General features: G+C 33.3%; 1 long non-coding RNA gene across 1 annotated transcript in view; it reads left to right on the forward strand.

Moving 5' to 3' along the window:
* Positions 1–11,878: 11,878 nt before the first annotated feature.
* The window catches only part of LOC144216058 (uncharacterized), a 39,596-nt gene continuing 29,263 nt past the window's right edge, over positions 11,879–22,211 (forward strand). The window contains exon 1 of the long non-coding RNA XR_013330554.1: positions 11,879–11,940. This is a non-coding gene — a long non-coding RNA (uncharacterized LOC144216058). The remainder of the gene's footprint in view (positions 11,941–22,211) is intronic.

The following is a 22,211-nucleotide window of genomic DNA, read 5'->3' on the forward strand; positions in this document are numbered from 1 at the left end:
GACTTTAGCCATTCTAACAGGTGTAAGTTGGTATTGTGGTTTTCTTATAAAATTTTTAAATATTTTTTTATTTATTAGAGATAGAGCATGTGAGTGTGAGAGAGGGGCAGAGGAATAGATAGAATCACAAGCAAGCTCCAGTGCCCATCACAGAGCCTTATGTAGGGCTTGATCACACGACCTTGGGACCATGACCTAAGCAGAAATCAAGAGCCAGACCCTCAATCAACTGAGCACTTAGGTGACACAATATTGGGGCTTTGGTTTGCATTTCCCTGACTATAAGTGATGAAGAGCATCTTTTCATGTGTCTGGGGCCATTTGTACGTGCTCTTTAAAAAAATGTCTATTTAGTACTTCTGACTATTTTTAATCAGATTATTATTATTATCATTATTATTATTATTTACTTTCTGGTGTTGAGTTTATAACTTCTTCATATATTGTGGCTCTTAGCCATTTATCAGTTATCATTTACAAATATATTCTTCCATTTATTAGGTTGTCTTTTCATTTTGTTGATGTATTCTTTCACTGTGCAAAAACTTTTTATTTTGTTGTAGTCCCAATAGTTAATTTTCATTTTTGTTTTCTTTGCCTCAGGAGGTATATCTAAAAAATCTTATCAAAGCCAGTGACAAAGAGATTACTGCCTGTATTAAGGTGATTTCTGGTTTCAGGTCTCACATTTAGGTCTTTATCCATTTTGAGTTTATTTTTGTGTGTGGTATAAGAAAGTGGTTCAGTTTCATTCTTTTGCATGTACCTACCGGACCAGTTTTTTCAACACCATTATTGAAGACTTTTTTTTTTTTTTAACCCATTTTATATTCTTGCCTCCTTTGCCATAGATTGACAGTGTAAATGTGGGTTTATTTTTGGGCTCTCTTTCCTGTCCCCTAGATCTATATATCTATTTTTGTGCCAGTACCATATGGTTTTGATTACTATAGTTTTGTAATATATCTTGAAATCTAGAATTGTGATATCAACAGGTCTGTTATTCTTTCTCAAGATGGGTTGGCTTCTCAGAGTCTTTTGTGGTTCCGTGAAAATATTAGAATTCTATTTTCTAGTTCTATGAATAATACTATTGGTATTTTGAGGGATTTGCACTGAATCTGTAGATCACTTTGTGTAGTATGGAAATGTTGATAATATTCATTACTCTAATTCATGAGCATGGTATAGCTTTCAATGATGGATATATTTATTATTCTTTAATGATAATGTTTTATATTATTGTCCATTAAACTCAAAATAAAATAAAATCATCAAGCAAATATAGAAAATAAAAATGCATATATATATGTATATATATATATATATATNCAGGCGCCCCTAAATGCATATATATTTTTGAAAGTGAGTGAGAGCAGGGGAGAGGGAGAGTGGAGAGAGAGAGAGAGAGAGAGAGAGAGAGAGAGACTCTTAAGTAGGCTCCATGCTCAGGACAGAGCCCAGTGTGGGGCTTGATTCTACAACCCTGGCATTATGACCTCAGCTAAAATCAAGAGTCAAACCCTCAACCGACTGAGCTGCCCACATGCCCTGGTATTTTTTTTCTCTTAAACCCAGATTAGAGTATTGAGCTAAGCAAGAAAATACAATTTATAATATGAAAATATATAAATATATTTAATAAGTTTAATTTTCTTTTATGTAATATATAAATTAATTTTTGAATGAAAATTAAGATAGGATCTTAAGAACAAGTTATCTTAGGGGACATATCATTTAGTGATTTAAAAATTATGTTAATATGAGTGCATAAGAATTTTGCTTCCTATTTAAAGGGTATCCTGCGGGGCGCCTCGGTGGCTCAGTCGGTTAAGTGTCCTACTTCGGCTCAGGTCATGATCTCATGGTTTGTGGGTTTGAGCCCCGCATCGGGCTCTGTGCTGACAGCTAGCTTAGAGCCTGGAGGCTGCTTCTGATTGTGTGTCTCCCTCTCTCTCTGACACTCCTGCTCACACTGCTTCTCTCTCTCTCTCTCAGAAATAAATAAAACATTAAAAAGAAAAATAAAGGGTATCCTGATATTACTAAAGTGTGAGATATATTATGTGATACATTACACAAATGTCCATACATTCATTTTACCCTCTGTGTATACCCTTTGACTATGACTTTGATGTTCTTGCTTTCTTGAAATAAGATTTATTTTCTACTACCTTGAATCTTAGCTTACCTTATGATATACTGTTTTTCAGCAGAATGCCACAGAATTGATGTTGTAGGACTTTTGAAAATAGTGCTTAAGAGATCTTGCCTCTTTGGCTCTCATCCACTTCTTTCATAGCTCCTGAAAATGAAAAGGCGACCCATATGGTTTCTGTGAGGAGGAGAGACCATGTGCATAAGAGGCTTAGTAAAAGCATATATCTTTATAATGGACTATTATTCAGTTATGAGAAATAAGGTAATCCTTCCATTAGTGACAACATAGATGCACTTAAAGGCATTATGCTAAGTGACATGTCAGAGAAAGACAAATATTATGTGATATCACTTATATGTAGAATTGAAAAAAGCCAAACTCATAGAAACAGAGAATAGAATGATGGTTATCAGGATCTGGGGTAGAGCAGGGATGGGGAGATGTTGATCAACAAGTACAAACTTCTAGTTAGAAGAGGAATAGGTTCTGGGGATCTAATGTGTAGCATTGGGATTATGGCTAACACTAAGGTGTTACATATATAAAAGTTGTTAATAAAGTTCGTCTTAAATGTTCCCACCACACAAAAAAATAGTAATTATATGACATTGCCAACTCAGTGTGTCAATCATTTTGCAATACATAAGTGTATCAAATCAACATGCTGTGTAATTTAAATTTATACAATGTTTTATGTTGAGTATATGGTAATAAGTTTAGGAAAAAAAGTCCCTGCTAAATACTAGACATGTGACTGAGTCCATCTTACATGTTATACCATAAGAGAAAGGCAGCTTCACTGAGCATCAGACCAAGGCAAATAGAAGTATCTTTGAGTTGAACACAGAGAAGCCAGTATGTCTGACTCACAGAACTGTGAACAAGTCAAGCTGGGGGCAGTGAGATGCGCAACAATAGATAACACACGCTCTTGTTTTAGAAGTTACTGAGATTTTGTCAAAATACTCTAAAAGTTATTTTGCAATAATATGTGAATAAATAATGAATGATATAAGGGATTTGAGATGCTGTTTCTTTTTTAAAGATTAGAATGAAACATGAGGTTTTATAAAGCTGCTTGTAAATTGTTATGATTTACAAACAACTACATAGATATTTGGTGTATTAGGTTAAATTGATACACTATTTTCTGCCTTATTTTTATCTATTTAATGTACTATAATAAAATATTTAAATAGATTTTCTTCCTATCCATTATTCTTTCATTCATATGTAATTATCAGTATGTTTTCAACTATCAAGTAGAATACAGGTTTACTGAGTAATGATTGACAGAGCCTAAAATAAAATGTTGGAAGAAAAGATTGACAGATTTAAATAGTAGAAAAGTGTGCAAATTAATTCCACAGGCTGATGAACTTCATTAACATGTAGTTTCCTTTAAGTAGATTTGCTAAGAGAAAGATTATTGATAGGTTTGAGAAGGTATATGGGAATGTCTAAGATCCATATGGCTTTAAGAATTAATTTGTGATTAAAAATATCTAACTAATAAAGTGATAGTTTCTAAGTTATCACAAAATCAAACTACCTTTAAAAAGTGTGGTCTGAGCCACAAATGTTGGTTTTGAGTACGAAAAAATTGGCTGATAATGCTGGCACTGTTTGGTATACTGGGAATTAATACCTTTGCAGTGTCTATGAACATAGGGAAAAACAGAATTTTTAAAAGTTTATTTATTTATTTATGAGAGAGAGAGAGAGAAGCAAGCATGCAGGGGAGGGGCAGAGAGAGAGGAAGAGAGAGAGAATCCTAAGCAAGTGCTAAACTGTCAGTGTGGAGCCCAACAAGGAGCCTGAGTCCATGAACCATGAGATCATGACCTATGCATAAATCAAGAATTTCATGCTTAACTGATTGAGCCAGCCAGGCACCCCAATTGTTTTTATATAAGCAAATATTTCTCAAACCCTGGATCAGGAAGTCATACTGATGTTACAACCAGGTATAAATAAATAAAATGGAATAGAAGAAAATAGAGTAAGCTGTGCAGATTTTCATCAAACTCTTGCTCCACATTTACTGCATATGCTTCTGTGTGTATGTGTGCTTGTGCAATAAATTTTAATATATAATGTGTTTCTTACTGTGGATTGCTGTCAAAAGTTGAAAGTATGCTGATTTAGGTGCACGTTTTCTCATGCCCATGAAACCAAATGAAAAAGATTTTTTATATTTGGAAAAATAGAACACCACAATGGGCTCCATAAATTGGAACTTGTACAAGCTATGTTTTCTGAACATGAGATTGGAAGGTAATAACAAAAATATAATCCCACCCCTTGTATTTACCCACGAATGCTTTTACAAACTTACCCAATGATTTCTAAATTTGAAAATTAATCTCTTAAAAGTGATTGAATAAGAGAAAAATAACTGTAAGTTTATAAAATTGAAACTCCAGCAGATTAAAATATGTAGGCTATTGCTAAAGCCTGAATCAGACAAAAAGCATACAGTATTTAAGTGTTATAAAATATAAAAAATTAAAAATTAATAAATGGAAGTATTTAAGCCAGCCAGTTAAAAATGGAAGAAAATTTTTCTTAGAGGGAAACATGAAGTGTTTTGTAATTGCATTCCCCACTTGTCCATTCCTCCTCTAGAGGCTAAAACAATTCTAGTTTATTTATTTTTAAAAAAATATTTTTATTTCTAGGCAAGAGAGAGACAGCATGAGCAGGGGAGGGTCAGAGAGAAGGGAGACAGACTCTGAAACAGGGAGATACAGACTCTGAAACAGGCTCCAGGCTCTGAGCTGGCAGTCAGCACAGAGCCCGACGCGGGGCTCGAACCCACGAACCGTGAGATCATGACCTAAGCGAAAGTCGGACGCTTAACCGACTAAGCCACCCAGGTGCCCCAAGCAATTCTAGTTTAAAGACCTCACTTTGGGGCGCCTGTGGGTGGGTGGCTCAGTTGGTTAAGCGTCCGACGGCTCAGGTCATGATCTCTGGTGCTTGGGTTGGAGCCCCGCATGGAGCTCCGAGCCTGGAGCCTGCTTCAGATTCTGTGTCTCCCTCTCCTTTTGCACCTCTCCTGCTCACGCTGTCTCTTTCTCTCTCAACAATAAACAAAACAATAAAACATTTTTAAAAAGTAGCATCTCGAGGAAAATGTGTGAAGTAATTACTGAAGCTAAAACTGGATATTTAAATGTAAAAAAAATGGAAGAACTGATTCATTATGGAAATAAGAAACTTTAAGAATCTCCTAAAATCAATCAGCCTCTGGATATCCAAGGGAATCAGTAAGCATCCCAAGTGTTACTTCTGATCATTTAAAATGAGGAAAATGAAAGGACTTATTCCCTACTGTTGTACAAAAATTGAACGTAGACACATTATCTGATTTCATTCTCACAATAGCATTTTAGGAAAACTAATCAAGCATTGCCATCCCTAAATTATAGTGAAGAAAGTAGAAGATAGTATTCACAAATATTAGGTGATATCAAGGAGTCTACTAAACTTCTTATAATTACTGGCAACATGAAGACAAATCATATTCAGTTTTAAATACATTCCTTCTAAAAATTTCATACAATGAAATAATCATTACAATCATAATAATCTTGTCTGCCACTTGTAATTCTCAGTCAATCTCTTATTTATAGTAAAAGTATTAATTATCTGGAATAGTTTCAAGATGTTATGTTTATAAAAATATAAAATCAATCATGTAAGATAATATGAGTCTCTTGGCTATAATTTTGGTGTGTCATATTTTATTGTACTTTAAAAGCTTCTTTGATAAACATACTTATTAAATATCATTGAAAGGAATTCATTTTTAGATGAGGAAATGAGACCTTTTAGTATATATAAATACTAACTTATACACAGAACTTTTATAGGTTACAAAAGCACTTAACAATATTATCATGTTTTTTCTTCTATATGACTTGTGTCAGAGTGATTTCTTTTTTTTTTTATTTTTAGAGAGAGAGAGTGTATGAGCAAGGGAGAGGACAAGAGGAAAAGAAACTCTTAAGCAGGCTCTACACTCAGCATGAAGCCCAACATCGGGCTGGATCCCACGACCCTGGGATCATGACTTGAGGTGAAATCAAGAGTCAGATGCTCAACCTACTGAACTACTTGGGTGCCCCGGTTTTAAAATAAAGTTATAAATACTCAAAAAGATTAATTTTTATAAGATCTTAGAGCTACGAAACTCTAAGGCTCAGAACTCAAAATACAAAGCTTCAAAGTCCTATCTCTGAATGCAAGACATGGATTCTTTCCTGAATTCACATGAATAGGAATCCTGTTGCATTTTAAAAAATACCTAATGTCTTTTAAAAGCATCTGAAAATGTATGAAAAGCAAATACATTTGATATGAGACATAAATCATTTTTCAAAGAGTCACATTTGAATAATGAAAAGAATTTAGTTTTTACTTAAGTAATGAGTTATTAATATCATTGAATGAACCTCCTTATATATATCTCTTTCAAAATTTAATTCACACAGTTCCGAAATCCAATTGCTGCGATGGTTGAATATGTAAAAGTGAAAGTAATTAGCTCAATGATCCATCTTCAAAATTGAAATAAGAGGGGTGCCTGGGTGGCTCAGTAGGTTGCGCGTCTGACTCCTGGTTTCTGCTCAGATCATGATCTCACAGTTCATGGCTGGTGGGATGAAGTCAGGCTCTGCATTCACACCTTGATGCCTGCTCGGGATTCTCTCTCTGCCCCTCCCTTGTGCTCGCTCGCTCTGTCTCTATCTCTCTCTCTCAAAATAAATAAATAAACATTTAGAAAAAGTGAAAATAAGGAAAATCTTATATCCATACACTGAGCAAAATGAACTAATTGTGGCATGATAACATTTAACTGAGCCTGGAATTATTATTTAGAAATAAAGTGTCAACATTTTCTGAACTTCTTGGTATGGTTTCACTTTCCTAATTAAGAAAATAATGTTTACTTTTGAGAGAGATGGAGCATGGTGAAGGTGGGGAGGAGCAGAGACAGGGAGACAGAATATGAAGCAGGCTCCAAGCTGTCAGAGAGCCCAACACAGAGCTCAAACTCACAAACCATGAGATTATGACCTGAGTTGAAGTCTGGCACTTAACTGTCTGAGCCATCCTTTTCCCTATTTAATTAAAAAGGTATTGATGAGAATGGTGTTTCACCATGAGAATGGTAATTTGTACCCTGGCCTAGAAAAATCTTTAGTTCACATCCCTTGTAGGATTACTCATAAATAATAATCATTGATGGATAAATATTTCAATTTATTGTTACTAAAGACACAAAACTGAATTTCTCAATTTACTTGAATGTTATGTTCCTATATTAGAAAGAAAGTAAAACTGAATTTTCTTATTATTACTCTTTACTAAATTATTAAATACTTATATTTTCTAATCTTTTATTTTTCTGTAATGCTGTTATTCAATTCTAAATGCATTCTTGATGTCTTGATAACATAATGTTGTTCCTGCTGAGAAAATAAACTAAAACCTAAAATATGTTAAATATTTTCTCACGGAAATGAATGGCCTATAACTTTTTCCTTTTGAAACTAGTTTCCTTTTACCTAAATGAGTAGTTTCCAGACCTCCTAAAATGAAGAACTCGTATTACTAATTTTACCTTAAAATTCAGAATTGAATTTTGAAAGAATTGAATTTCTATATTTTATTAGTTGAAATATATATATTTTAATTAAGTTTTAGAGCAGATCAAAATCTGATCTATAAAGTAGTATATATTCAGTCAAAATCAAATGTAACTAGCATCTGTTTACCTTGTGGAACATTATCTTAGTTAAAAGTATGATTTTCATAAAATTATTTCTTTCCCTTCTCCAGTATAACTTTATAATACAGAAATTTTCAGCTTTCAAAATTAAGTAGTTCTGTGATAGGATGGATGTGAGTATATAACAAATTCCCAGATGCATGGAAGACTCTGTAGCCAGGTTCTAAGTTTCAAATGTTGAACACCAAAAGAAAAAAGAAAGAAAAAAAAAGGAAAAGAGAAAAACAAAGACAAACATAAAAACTATTGTTAAACAGTTTCCTCTCTATGTTAGTTTCCTAATAGCTGGAAAATGGAATAAAATTCTAAGATTTGAAATATTTATACTAATGGACATAATTATGTGATCATCTCAATGAAAAACCTTCAAAGATATGGTACAGATATTTCTCTCTTCACAGATCAGGTTCTTAGCTGTCAGGTAGAAGGCACTAATATAAGAAGACAAGTGCAAAATATTTAACAAGAATCTCAAAAGTCAAATATTTTAAGAAAAACTCAAATGTAACAAATCTAAAATTTGAACCTCCATGAGTTCTTTCAAGTAAAGATTTATTTTACATTAAAGAGTATTATTGTAAGTCTTTTAAAATCTGTCCTTCTTTGTTGAAAATCACTTTAAATGTATTACTTTTCTTTGAATCAGGGTTCTTTAGAGCACACATACATAATCAATGTTCCTTGCCTTAAGAGTTTTCAAAAATCAGTTATATTCTATATTCTATAGCTTTTATTTTTCACAGTAAAACATATGCATGTGTGTGTATGTGTGTGTATATATGTATGTATGCATGCATATAATAATGATATAGTAATATATTTCTGAATTGCTTTTCTTAACCAAAAGCTTCAGTGTTCACTGGGCATTACCAAAATTCTCAGTTAGCTCTAGGAATAACCATACAGTGATGCCATATACAGATTCTTCACTTGTAAGCCTGGGTTAATTTAATAATGACATTTTAATTTGAAATATATGTTTGATGGGAATGAGTGTAATAAATTAATAGACTTCCATAGGAGTGAAGATTATTGCTTCTTATGTATAAGATGTTTTTAAACTTTCAACATTTAAATAAAATGTTGGGGCTAATTCATTATATTTACTAAAAGAATACTTTTGTCTTCCCTGAACAATGTGTGATTGTAATAGTGTTCATGTGTCAGCTATGCTGTGGAACCTCAAATACCATAGTGAAAGAGTTACGAATATCCAAATAATAAAACGTTTACCAAATAAAGTATCCACTAATTCCTTAAAATAACTTTATTTTTATTCAAATAATCTTCAAATATCAAACTCAAGTGGATATAATACCATATGGTTTAATTATTAAACAACACAGAATTAATCAAATGTGTTTGTTCACATCATTGATTTAATCATAATAAATTCTCAATATTTGATCGACAAGATGGCTTGGCAAGGAGAGGCAGACCTTTCTGACTCCTCTTCATTCTTTTCTCTAATCTTACTAATCATGTTTATTGTTATAACTGGGTAGTCTGAATCTCTTGTTATTGAGCTCTTTACAAAGGTTAGTGGGTAAAATGTGTCATTGCATGAAAGTCCTATAAACTAATAAGCATTGTTCCTGGAATATAGCCTCTAAGGGAGAATGAAACCAGCATCCTGTATCTCCTCCCTGTGTGTGTACTAAAGCTAATGGAGGGTGAAATTTGTTTCTTTAGATAATTTTCAGTGAGCTGATTACCATCATCAATTTTATCCTCATGATTCTAATTTTTATTTCCTGTTCTTTCTTTATACCCTTCGATTTGTCACTGCATGTCTCAGACACATAATGCTCCATATCAAAGGGAATCAGCAAATGGAATTAAAATTATGGATACCTTAAAGTAATACAAAGCTGCTGATTTTTTCTATTTTTTAAGTGGGTCAAGGATAAGTGAAGCTACTCCTCATTTTGAAAGCTGTAATTATTTATATTCTTACAAATTTAATATAGAGGAGAAAGTGACAGTTAACTAAAACCTAAACAAATCATATTTCATTTGATAGTGGTTTTTGAAAAAAAACAAACAAACCTTGAAGCATGTTTGTAGCAAGTTTCTTGAAGTTATTCTTATTACAGAATATTTGTCATTATTAATTTTGACAGTAGGGGATCTCTTTAGGAATATTGACTTATAAACCTATTGAAGAGGTATGGAGAGGAACAGTGCCAAAATCTGTGGCTGGGTATGTGTTTCAAAATGAAAAAAAAAAAAATAACAGAAAAAAAAAACTAGCAGGTACAAAGTATAAAGGGCTTAATGGCACAAAGTACTAACACTAAAATGTTTGCATGCAATTTTGCTGCTTAGTTGGATTTTTCTCTTACTTCTAATAATAGAAATACATCTAAGTCTTCATTAAATTTTTCCCATTAATAACATGGATTATCACATAGCCATCACTTCAGAATATCTCTTGAAAGAATGAATAAGTGAAAGTAAGTGAAGAATGAGTGGGAAGAAAAAAAATAAAGCTTATTTAGTGGTTACTCATTAATGTACCAGGTATTGTTTTAAATATCTTACATATAATCTTATATGAAGATTTTATCATTTAATCTTCATGAAGACCTTATGAGCTTTCTAATAGATTATTCTCATGTTACTATTGAGGGCAATGTGGATAGAGAACTTAAATAACTCCCTTGGAATCACAGAGGAAGTAAGACACAGAGTCTAAGTTCATACTTTTAACAGTCATTCCAGTAATGCATTACTTGATTTTTGTTTAATAGCAATATGGTTAAGATACAGTGTTATATTAGTTTCAGGTGTGCAATATACAGACTCAACAATAACATGGTCACTAGGCATTATTAAAATGAAGGACTTTGGAAATTCAGATTAGAATTGGAAATTTATAAGTCTTTTATTTATTCCTGATAGGTGAATCTAAAAAGATGCTTTATCAAAACATTTAAGAATTCTATTACACATATTCACAACACTGAAAATATAAACATTTTCTTCTTCATGTTAGATTAGGATGTCATATAGTTTGCTCTCATATTCCAAGAATGGAGTTATCAATTATAGCTACTAGATGCTAGAGAATATTTTACTACCCTAAAAGAAGATTAATTACTTTGGTTCTGACTATAGTATGAAATAATATAATTGAGAACTGTTAGTAATATTTGCCTGTGGTAGTATTTCAAAAATTTCCTAATATGTTAATATTAAAAATATTATATATATTTTTATGTGAGTATATGTGAGTAGTCAGGTTTGTTTTCAGAGGAGAAAAAATTCTCTCAATTTCAAAAAAAGTAATAAAATACACTGCATGAGTTTTATGTCATATTTTAAAACCCACCTAGTAAATAATAAAAATTGCACTGGGGATATGTTGTTGTTAACCTAGACTTGCCCTTCCTGTGAAGTGCATTTCCAAGATGCAAAATGATCATTCCACAGGCTATGAATGGATTTCCAAACATTGAAAATTCATTTGAGTTTTAGTAATACTGAAGAATAAATAACTTAAATAACTTATTCATGAAGCTTATGGAATTGTGATACACCAAGCTATTACATACATAGAAATGTGAAATTTAGAATAGGTAACATTTAGAATTCATGAAATGTACTGGTCACCTCAAATTAGTTCCAAAACCATCTATATTTTTATGGACTCTATTAAAGTCCAAAAGGCTTTGAATATAAACTATTTTAATAATAGACATTATACCATACATAAACTCAAATGTTTATTCAATATAATTTTTTGATTTACCACTGGTAGTAGTGAGCTAGAGAACTATATACTCTCTCACAAGAAAACATGAACAAAAACTCTATTTTGTACTGTTTGCCAATTTACACGTTTTAAATAATCCTTTCACAATGGATTTCAAGCTATTATGACATCACTGAAAATGGAGTCATAAGGAGTTTCACACCATCACCCCTCTCTTAGCCCCATTTGGGATATCTCAAGCACACCACTGATAACGTTCATGTGAGTATATGAGACAGAGCAGGGGGCATGAAAACCTTCATGGGCTCTACTGCTAGAGAGACTGAAATTGATTCCAGTTGTTAGAACAAGGCATTTGAGGAACTGCTTTCTAATATTTATATTGATTAATGATTCTTTCATAAGTTACCCTCATGATTTAATTGGAGATTATTCCATCTTTTTACAAACACAAATATTCTACATGTGTTCCATACTTTAAGACAAATACTTTCTTAGCATCTGTTTAATTAATGTATCTTTTTAATTTGAAACATATTTGACATGTAACATTGTATAAACTTAAGGTGTACAACATGTTAATGTCTTATATTTATGTACTATATAATATGTCATTGTGGCAATAATTAGCACCTTTATTACATTTAATAACAATCATCTTTTTGATAGAATAATTAATATCTAGTCTCTTAGCAAGTTTGTTGATTATAATATTGTTGTCTATATTCACTATACTGTGCAAAGGACCTCTACGGCTTATTTAGTACTCATTTTAAGTCTGTACTCTTAAGTGATATCTGTCCTGTCTCCAAACCACCATCCCCTGTAATCACCATTTTATTCTGTATTTATGACTTGGGCTTTTTTCAATTTCACATATAAGTGATATCATACAGTACATCTATCCTCTGTTGACTTATCTTAGCACAAAGTGCCAAATTCTATCCATGTTGTGGCAAATGATAGAAATCCCTCCTTACTTATGGCTAAAAATTATTCCATTGTTTGTTTGTTGTATATATATATACATATACTTTTTTAAAAGTTGTTTTACATTTATTTGAGAGACAGAGTATGAGCAGGGGAGTGGCAGAGAGAGATGGAGACATAGAATCTGAAAGAGGCTCCAGGCTCCGAGCTGTCAGCACAGAGCCCCATGTGGGGGTTGAATCCATGAACCCGTAAGATCATGACCTGAGCCAAAGTCTGGTGCTTAACCGACTGAGCCACCCAGGTGCCCCTACATATATATTCTTTATCCATTCATCTGTTGAAGAACACTTAGGTTGTTTCCATATTTGGCTATTGTGAATAATGCTGCAGTAAACATGGGGGTGCATGTATCTCTTTGAGATCCTGATTTCATTTCCTTTGGGTATATACCCAGACATGATTTGCTGGATCATATGGTAGATCTCTGCTTAACTTTTTGAGAATCTCCATCTCATATTCCATAGTAGGTAAATCAGTTTGCATTAATGATATTGGGAAAACTAGATAAACATACAGAATAATGGAATTAAACCCTTGTCTTACACCACTCACAAAAATGAACTCAAACTGAATCAAAGGCAAACATAAGGCCTGATACTATAAAATTTCTAGAAGAAAATATAGGGAAGAATCTCCTCAACATTGGTCTGGGCAATAATTTTTTGAATATGACACCAAAAGCACAAACAACAAAGCCAAAAATCAACAATGTGACAGGAAACTTTAAATTTCATGCATAGATGGGGCGCCTGGGTGGCTCAGTTGGTTAAGCATCTGACTTTGGCTCAGGTCATGATCTCACGATTCGTGGGTTCAAGCCCCGCGTCGGGCTCTGTGCTGACAGCTAACTCTGAGCCTGGGACCTGCTTCAGATTCTTTATCTCCCTCTCTCTCTGACCCTCCCTGGCTTGCTTGCTCACTCTCTCCCTCTCTCTCTCTCTCTCTCTCTCACTCAGAAATAAATAAAACAGTATTTAAAAAAGATCACGCATTGAAAAAGAAACAACAAAATGAAAAGACAAAGAATAGAAGAAAATTTTGCGAAGCAGATAAAAAGACAAAAGCTTACTATCCAAAAAAATATAATTATCTTTGAAATGGAAGTACTCGTAGACACTTTTAGAAGGGAGAAATGATTAGATACAGTTGGAACTGTAGTGTTGGGCCAAAAGAAAAAAATATATATAATTCTGTTGAAGCCAACTGAATTATCATTCACTTCCTTGCTTTGATTCTTTTATAGTTTATTGTCAAGTTTGTTTCTATATAACACCCAGTGCACATCCCAACAAGTGCCCTCCTCCATGCCCAGCACCTCCCTTCCCCTCTTCCCCAACCCCCTCAGCCCTCAGTTTGTTCTCAGCATGCAAGAGTCTCTCATGGTTTGCCTCCCTCCATCTCACCAACTATTTTTGCCTTCTTCTCCCACTTTGTCCTCTGTTAACTTTCTCCTAATCCACCTATATATGCAAACATATGGTATTTGTCCTTTTGACTGAATTATTTCACTCAGCATAACACCCTCTAGTTCCATCTATGTTGCTACAAATGGCCAGATTTCATTTTCTCATAGCCATGGAGTATTCCATTGTATAAATATACCACATCTTCTTGATCCATTCATCAGTTGATGGACACTTAGGTTCTTTCCATGTTTTGGCTATTGTTGAGAGTGCTGCTATGAACATTGGGGTACATGTGCCCCTATACATCAGCACTCCTGTATCCCTTGGGTAAATTCCTAGCAGTGCAACTGCTGGGTCATAGGAGAGTTCTGTTAATTTTTTGAGGAACCCCCATACTGTTTTCCAGAGGGACTGCACCAGTTTACATTCCCAACAGTGTAGGAGGGTGCCCGTTTCCACATCCTCCAGCATCTAGAGTCTCCTGATTTGCTCATTTTAGCCACTCTGATTGGCATGAGGTGGTATCTCAGTGTGGTTTTGATTTGTATTTCCCTGATGAGGAGGGATGCTGAGCATCGTTTCATGTGTCTGTTGGCCATCTGGATGTCCTCTTTGGAGAAATGTCTGTTCCCGTTTCTTCACTGGATTTTTTTTTTTTCGGGTGTGGAGTTTGATGAGTTCCTTATAGATTTTGGATACTAGCCCTTTATCTGATATGTCATTTGCAACTGTCTTTTCCCATTCCGTCAATTGCCTATTAGTTTTATTGATTGTTTCCTTTGCTGTGCAGAAGCTTTTATCTTAATGAGGTCCCAGTATTTCATTTTTTCTCAAAAAAAAAGGCAAAGGAATCAACACCTTGTTTTGATTTTTAAAGGTTTTTTGTTGTGAGTCTAATTTGAATAATTTTTAGGCTGCTGGGTACTTATATTAATAATAGATTGAATAGAAACCACAGTTACCTAGCACTGAGTGAAGAGCAATAACACATATGAGAATGTATGTTAAAGTTTCTGCATGCCAGACAAGGTTTTTTTTTAATTTATTTTATTTATTTTGAGAGAGGGAGAGAGATGGAGAAAGAGCACCCACAGGGAAGGGGCAGAGAGAGAGAATCCCAAGCCAGCTCTGCACTGACAGCATGGAGCCCCACACAGAGCCCGAACTCATGAACCATGAGATCACGGCCTGACCCAAAATCAAGAGTCCAGAGGCTTAACTGACTGAGCCACCAAGCACCCTACAAAAAGTATTTCTTTCCTGAAGTCTTTCAAGACTTTATTCCTTGAAAACAGTAAAGGCAAAAGACACATTTTGCATCCATGAAGGATCCCTGTTTGTTTTGTATTAATGAAACAATCTAAACATTTGGTGTTTTCCCATGAAAAATTGAAAAGTAAAGATATAGGATTAATATAAATGTTATGAACTAAAAACTAAACAAAAATGCCAACTTTTTATATCTTCATCTGTTCTTCATTTGCATATAGTTCCTTACCTGAAGAAAAATAAGTTAAGTGGTTATTGTGGAACAAAGTCTGCTTTCACAATTGAAGGAGGAGTTTACCAGTGGTTAGCTTTACACCGGAGTTTGAAAAATTCTTCATTGGGAGAATTTGTTCAGGAATTTCAAGCTCTATTTTGTTTGTTGGTTGGTTATTTATTAAGAGGAGAGAGCTACATAACTCAATCAGATAGATAGAAAAATCTCTATTAACAGAGTGTTGTTTCAGAATGGATTTCACATCAGTTCATTAAGGTCCTTCTTGTTTCATTTCCATGATTCAGCTTAATTTGTGTACTTGACACCAACCTATTGAAATAGAGAGCTCGAGTTCTGTTTAATGGGAATGAGGCAGAAAGAAGCCACAACACATACTTAAACTCTATGTTGTCTTCCACTGGAAGCACGAGGAGAAGCTATTCACTGATCAATGTTTATTTCAGTTCACATAATGCATTATTATCCCAGTTTTTAAAAATTTTTAATGTTTATTTTTAAGAGAGAGAAAGAGAGCAAGAACAGGGGACAAGCAGAGAGAGAGGGAGACACAGAATCCAAAGCATACTGCAGGCTCAGAGCCTGATGTGGGACTCAAACTCATGAACCATGAGATCATGACCTGAGCTGAAGTCTGTCGCTCTACCAACTGAGCCACCAAGGCACCCCTACATGATGTGTTACTAAAGAGGTAACTGCATGTCAAATCTTTACTAGTTCTGGGGATACAAAAATGAAGAAGGAGAAATTTCTTCAATTAGCCATAGACGTAATAAGCAAATAAATATAAAATACATCAAGTTAAAAAGGAAAGCCAGATGGAGGAATAGAGTATACAGGAGTGACTCTTTTATGTTGGTGTGTCTAAAACAAGACAAAGATAAAAGATAAAATAAAGAAGTAAGCCACATAGATATATTGAGATGCATATTTCAGAGAAAGTGGCAAGTATAAAGGCTTTGTGTTGACAGTTCTCATGGTGTGTACAAAGAGTGGAATGTGGGAGTAGCAGGATATGACAAAGGAAAAGTTGCCAGTAGCCAGAGTTGCTTTTAATTGGATTCTAAGTGGGATAGCTAAAGAATCATTGGAGATTTGGCTACAAAGGTATCAAAATAAGATTTATATTAAAAACAACAAGTGGATGTTGAATAAGAATAGAATGGGGTATAGAAAGCAGGTAGATGTTGAGACACAGGAAAGTGTTCCAGTGGACCATGCAAGGGGGTGTGGCAGTGATGGATGTTATGAACATTATTTGAAAGCAGAGTCATCAGGACATGCACACATTTTGGAATATGAGAAAATGGAGGAGCCATGGTTATGCCATTTTTTTGGCCTGATTATCTATGTGTTATAGTGCATTTCACTGAGACAGAGAACCTAGAGTGAGCTAAGTCTTGATGGTAGAATGAATCCCAACTGTTTTCTTAAGTAGGGAATGGACTGAATAAGGATAGAATTTTAATTTCCTCATAATTAGAATATGACTAAGCAGGGTATCCTACAAATTCCTGGGCAGAGATAATCAAGGCAGTCTGTGGTAAGACATTATGTAATATAATATAAATCACCATGGCCTTAACAGTATGCAGAACATGAGTATGCAAATGCACACACACACACACACACACACACACACACACACACACACACACATATCAAGTCTGCTTTTCACTGGACCCTCAGTGAGGGATCTTTGGTCATTTGCCCCTAACATCCATGTGGAGAAATGAAGAACTTAATCACTATAGCTATATGCAGTTTAATTCTTTTAAAGAAACAGATTGAAATAAATTATAATAATCAAAATAATTCTGTGACTATTTGTAATAAGCCAGTTTACTGCTATCTCTGATTCACTTTATGGTCTTAGAACCATCTAGGTGGCACAACCCTTAGATGTTATTATACGTTCTTAAAATAAATGGACAGATTTTTCCTACACAGTTAAGGGAATAATCAACAAAACTAAAAGGCCACCATCAGAATGAGAGAAGATATTTTCAAGTGGTATATCAGATTCTTACACTTTTGGTAAGAATGCAAACTGGTGCAGCCACTCTGAAAAACTGTATGGAGATTTTCTTAAAAAGTTAAAAATAGAACTAACCCATGATACAGCAATCACATTACCCAGTATTTACCCAAAGGATAAAAAAATACTGATTTGAAGCAGCATGCACCCCAGTGTTTATAGTGACATTGTCAGCAACACGCCAGATTATGTAAAGAGTCCAGAGGTCCTATGACTGATAAGTGGATAAAGAAGAAGTGGGGTGTGTGTGTGTGTGTTTGTGTGTATGTATATATATGTATGTGTATATATGTACATATGTATGTATGTATACATATGCATATGGTATGGAATATTACTCTACCATCAAAAGAATGAATACTTGCCATTTGCAATGATGTGGATGGAGCTAGAGTGTATTATGCTAAATGAAGTAAGTTAGAGAAAGACAAATACCATATGATTTCACCGATATGTGAAATTTAAGTAACAAAACAGATGAACATAGGATAAAGGGGAAAGAAAGAGAAAGTGAGGCAAACCATAAGAGACTCTTAACTATAGAGAACAAACTGAAGCTTGCTGGAAGTGAAGTGGAATGGGGATAGGCTAAATACATGATTGGTATTAAGTAGGGCACTTGGGATGAGCACTAAGTATTGTATATAAGTGAGGAATCAATAAATTCTACTTCTGAAACCAATATTACACTAAATGTTAACTAGACTTTACATAAGAACTTGAAACAAAAAATAAACATATTGACTTTCAACCATGTGATGATATTAACTCTATCATACTCAATAAAAATTTTCATGAGTAATTGTGATACTGAATATCTGTCAGTGAGAACCTCCATTCTTTTGAAAGGAAGTACTTGACCTGTACATGTCTTATCACCCATATGTAAGACAAAAGAGATACTTTTTTTTCAGATAGAAAGTATTATAAAAGGTATATTCCTTCACTGGCGATTAATAAATTCAGGTTTTTGTTTCTGATACTGATTGGTAGCCTCTTTCTTCAATTATGGAAGTTTCTATCAAGATTACTTTGAAGACTTTCACTTGGAAGCATTCTGTAGGAACTTTGGACATGCAGATATAATCACTCGCCACATTGGCCCAAATGCAGATTTTCTTACTGCCTAATAAATGTTTCAATAGCAATCTCAGATCTGAATTTATTTAACTGAGTTGTCTTTATTTTGTTACTTTAGGGTTTTTAAACAAATAGTTTTTGGCCTTGAGAGAAGGCCAAAAAACCCCAAAAACCAAAACCAACACAAAATCCCTGAAGCAGTAAATGATCTACATAAAATGTTTTTGTAGACTTCTTTAAGGATAGATTGGAAAAGAATTAAAATTGGGAGAGAGGGGAAAGATTAATTAAGAGGAAACTTCAAAAAAGAAAATTCAGGAATATTTCAAGCAATATTGTAGGGTACATCCAGTATCCAAAGTAAGGAAACATTGTTCTCTTTTTTGTAAAAGGACTCAGATCAGAAAAGGAGACTCAAATGGAAAATTACATTAGAATAGGTAATTACTAAGTGAGATCTTCATCAAACGGCTCAATTTTTAATAAGCACTAAAAGGTAAATAAAAAGTATGAAAATTGAAACAAATTTGACCCTTCAAGTAAAATTACTTACTCATCTCTGAAAGAACACTGGATTGATTTATCTCCCGTCCTCTGAGAATTAGAAATCTCTGCATAAGGACACCTAGAGATTACAAGAGGAAAGGTCATTGACAAACCTAGTGTTCACTATTAAGAAACAGGAAGACAGATGTTAAAAATTTTGTAAAATAAGCCACTCTGTAGGAGATCTTAGCCCCTAACAATTTGGTATACTTCCTCTAAATTCCCAAAGGAAAATTTCCATAAAAATAGATGTACAAAGTACAGCTTTCTTATCGGTTGCTATTCTCCCTACCATTACAGCGCCACTATCAGATCCCCTGAAGTGCCAAAACCACTGGTGAAGTGAGGGTGTTTGCCAATACTAAGTTCTTTCATATATCCCTAACTGTATTCAAGACCATTACTGAAAAATACTCCTTTATTTTTTGTGACACAAATAATAGTTTGATAGTTTAGGTAGGTTTAATAGTTTACAAATGGAGCTGGCAGATAAAATGTCCTGCAGGAAGACTATTAATAGAGGTTCAGATTTTTAGTGTTCCCACAAATTCAAATTGACCTTGATATTCATATTTACACATTTTGATTATCTGGAGAAATAGCCGATAGGTAAATATGAATTCCAGATGCTGTACTGGCAAAAGAATCTATGATTATAAGTATAACATTTGGAGAAGACATTAGGTTATCCTCAATTATTATTTAACTGTATTTTATGTATGTGAACATTTAGGTCATGTTTGAAGAACATGAACTCAAGAACATGGCACACCTCAAGGACCCATTGTTTATCATAACCTATCTCTTTATCCCAGAGCTAAAACTTATTCTTGCCTCAGCACCATTGCTTGCTGAGATAAAGTAAACAGATCATCTTCAGATTATATAATTCCATTTGTGTATGTATATGTGTGTGTGTGTGTGTGTGACATCAGCTCTTATAAAATAAAAACATCTGACATTTTTCACCTTCAGTGGATCATCATGCAGAAGAGACTGCTTTAACAAAACCCTTATATAAAGGGTATCTTATAAAACAGCAAAACAAATCTATAGAGAAACTCAGATATCTCAAAATAAATGAATGGTATCCCAGTTTGAAAAGAAAATACTGGGAATGATAAGGTTGTAACATCCATGGGAATTACAACTGAAAATCCTGGTAGCATCAGATAATTTCATGGATATTTTCTAAAATTCTCATGAGACAGCCTTTAACAATAAGAATAGATTTGATACGATATTAAAGAAATACCACGAGGGAAATTTTTCTAACTTAATAGATGATATGGCTAGTTCATGCATCAATTATATCTAATATAATCCTGAAAATAATGATCTAGGTGGAACATGGAAATTGTCCAGAGGGACATTTTCAGCATGTCCAAATGGATTTTATACAATTACTTTCTCTGTACTGTGAATTTGATTATATAATATTTATATTGTTTTTATTTTATGAATATCTCACCTATAGAAGTCTAATTATTCTGCATTTTACTTTTCTTTGTCTCAAAGTATCTAAGTGTTGGTCATTATAAATTTGGTATAGGCTTTTGGTGAGTATTTTTCTCTATGCTCATGAAGATGACAGTGTACAAAGAATTATCACCAGGGGTTAGGAACTTCTGCATTTTATATTGGTAAATTAAGGGACAAATAATCATTGTACAACCACCTAGTAAAAGATCATTTAGAGAACAGAGTTTAGGCCAAGAGGCCTAATAATGTGTCCTTCTAAGTTCTCCCCTTTGAATATGAATCTCCCAGGTACAGAGAGCATTTCTATCCTGAATTATTAACCTAATCATAGGAAAGGAAAAATAGAAAAGATGAAAAGGAGAAGCACCAGAATTAAGTTTTATATATATATATAAAATATATATATATAATNGAAAAGATGAAAAGGAGAAGCACCAAAATTAAGTTTTATATATATATATAAAATATATATATATAATATACATATATTATATATATAGTCCAAAACATATTTTGGTTTTTAAGTTATTAGATAAACCACTTTCTGAGAGAAGCTAAAATGGAGATAAAAAGAACCATGGAATGTTCCCCCTAAAATCCTTAAGTGTTCCTCCTTTCCATACATTCCCAAGCTATTTCTTTTATTTCAACATTTGATGATAAATTTTATTTTAACAGCCAACCCCATATTCTGAAAAACAGCATATTGCAGGGTTAATCCTAGAACCAAATTTGATCTGTTAAAATATAGCTGTTCTCTCAAGAACAGAAGTTTTATCATTTTTAACATTGCTCACAGACCTTTGAAATTGGCAGAAAAATTATATTGAATCAGTATTTTAGAAAAAAAAAAGAATAACCTGAGGAAATGTTCACCATATATATTATGTGACATAAGGTATTATAGAAAATATATGTGTAATAAGTAAATAGGGTTTAAAGTGTTTGTGTGTGTTTGTGTATGTCTGTGTGCATGTATACGTAGGCCTAGAAAAAAATAACTAATAATAAATATCAAAACTTCAATAGCAAATAACCATGAAAGATAGTAATATAGTTGGTTTTTATTATATTATATATTTCTTTGGATTGCAGTTCTTCCATACCTAGCATATATTGTTTATATAAGTAGAAAATGTAAATAAATGTTAAGTGTAAACATGTCATAATGATTCTGAGATATTTCAGGTTTATAAATTAATACATTTCTTATTTTCAACATTAAAGAACTTATATTCAATATTTTACTGTATTCTACAGCACAAGCAATTTTCAGTTATAGCAAGTGGTTCTTTTATAGTGGAAAATAAAATAGAGGAAGATTTATGCAGTTTTGCAGCAACTTAAATACTAAAAGAGCAAAATGGAATATATTACTGGTTCCTAGTCAGCCAAAATTTAAACATACTGTTTAAAAGCTTTATTATACTTACTTTGTTATTGAACTGGAATATATATATGGAGTGTTTTACCTTCCTAAGTGACA

Source organism: Crocuta crocuta, unplaced genomic scaffold (genome assembly GCF_008692635.1).
Source record: "Crocuta crocuta isolate KB4526 unplaced genomic scaffold, BGI_CrCroc_1.0 scaffold439, whole genome shotgun sequence".
NCBI lineage: Eukaryota > Metazoa > Chordata > Mammalia > Carnivora > Hyaenidae > Crocuta > Crocuta crocuta.